The sequence below is a fragment of the Bidens hawaiensis genome, unplaced genomic scaffold (assembly GCF_021521415.1).
Source record: "Bidens hawaiensis isolate Kalapana, Puna unplaced genomic scaffold, B.hawaiensis_p1.1 tig00038111_1, whole genome shotgun sequence".
NCBI classification, from domain to species: Eukaryota; Viridiplantae; Streptophyta; class Magnoliopsida; order Asterales; family Asteraceae; genus Bidens; species Bidens hawaiensis.
Window position 1 is genome coordinate 47,144 of NW_027505529.1, and position 2,356 is coordinate 49,499.

A 2,356-nucleotide genomic window follows, 5' to 3' on the forward strand; every position below is an offset into this window, starting at 1 on the left:
TGTTTATATATATGCTTAATTCTTTTTATTACATGAATAACACAATGATTTTAGGATGATTAGGTTATCCAAGTTGTTTATCAAATTATGTGTGACTAAATAACTTAAATTATTTATTACAACCCGTATTTTTTAAAAGCTACAAAAAGAAAATTGTATACATTTCTTATAACTTGCCAAAATGGGAAATGATACAGATGCCCAAATCATATTATAATAAGCGTATGCTGTACATTGTGTATATAATATATGTACAACTCGTTGGAGATGTAGATGTAGATACTTGTCTTGTCTACACGTGAATTAAAAAGACAAATTACCGGTAAAAGTAATTTATTTTAGAACCTCGTTTGAAATTAGATTCTTGCAATTATTACCACTGGTATCTATTTTTCAAGATATAAATCATTTGTTTAGGAAAGTAATAAGATCTAGAAAGAAAAATAGAAAGTCATCATCATGATCATGATCAAATCTTTGCGATTAAGGTTATGATCTCAAAAATGTTATATAAGATCTAATAATGTGGAAACTAAACGTGAATTTAATTACTTGTTGTTTTTCTTTATTAATTAATTCTTGAGGATGTGTACGTACAAGGAAGACAAAAGCATGGAAACAAAAACATTTAGTTTGTGTGATTCGATGAAATATTGGAAGTATTGATGTTGGAATAATAAGACCAGAAAAAGTAGGGTTTCAAACGTTCCAATCACCAAGTCCCTCTTTCCACCACTTCTTGCTTCTGACCACTAAAGATAAAAGGAATATTTTTCTTCCCCTTTCTTTTTCTCATCTTCTTTGGATCCCCTTCCTTTCTAATTTCTTCCCTTTATACTTTTTATTTTTATATTGGATATATTTACTACCTTCACTTAATTAATTAGTACATAATTCTTATATAATTTATTATTTTCAAAAATTTCAAAAATTATGGGTAGTTCATTCTCTCTGAGTTGAGTATATATATAGTGTTGTTATATAAAGCATTGCTACGTACACATGTTGTGATCTTTATAACCATGTTAAGACACACATTATCCTAAAAAAGCAAAATTGAAAAGAAAAGAAGAAAAGAAAGGACTAAAGTTTTGTCACTGCAATTTAAAATTTTAATATGAGGGGTATATATTATAGCTTTAAACGCTAAAAATACATCTTTTGGTATTGAGTCTATCTAGTAAAAGCAAAGTTTCTAATATAAAGTTTGACCAAATTTTCTACTAGCTTTTCATGGTCCCATTCTTTGCAGCACCACTTCTTTCAGTGGAATTATATCTTTATACTTAGACTTGCACCAACTATGCGTATTGATTTGCACTCTTTTTTTACCAAGAAAGAGAATTCAATAGTTTGGACTAATTCTTATCCGGATCTAAAGAAAAAGACAGTCCAAATGGATAGGGTTAAATTCAAAGAGATTAATATAAATTGGTATTTTAATTATTATTATAAAAAATATCGACCATGATGTAAATGTTGTCTATATTGATAGAATACTAGTCGTTCTAAAGCATCAAAACTACCTTTACAATTAATCACAGCCATTCAATTCATATTGTAGATGAATTATCAATGTCCTTATCTAAGATTATAGACACAAGCTCATTCTTAACAAGAATCAAATTATATAAGTAGGTATTAAATTGTTCCAATTCTAAATAACATGCATGCTTGGGCCATTTATAAATCCCAGCAAGTAAAATTCAGATTTTAAGTACATCAGTCAAGTGAAGCCATTGATGCGGTTGTCTTAATTAATCCTTCCTGTTAGAGACAGGTTTATTCAATGTTAAATAATCAAGACACTTGGATTGAGATAAACTCTTTGAAGAACTGGATTGTAAAGCAGCACCTGACCGACATTTCTTTCAGTCACCCTTTCATTAACTTCATGAACAATTACTATTCCATTCATCGGTTGCTTTCCTCTAGTATCCCTTCCTTTTGCAACTGTAGAAATAAAGAAAGTAAATAGTTCAAGTTGTCACATTGGAATAGAGAAAGAGCAGTCGCGGTAGCTCTGATCAAACCGAAAGTTAGAATTCCCTAAATCCCAATCTCGTGTTCTTCCATTCTGTAGGGATGGTAGGGTATGTTTTGCCAAGTGATTCTTGATTCATCCCAATTGCCTTTACCTTCCTCGTCATCGTTGTGGATTTGCTTCTTGATGTCTTCAGACATATTAAATCGCTTTCTTTAAAAATTTATGTAACTTGAATTGAAAACCTAGAATCATGGTCGTATTCGTAAGCGCAATTAGCAAAAATTAGGTAAATTGAATCTTCTAGCTTAATAGAACGATGATGATCAAACTCAAATCCCCCCAAATGATTCATTTTCAAAGATATTGTTG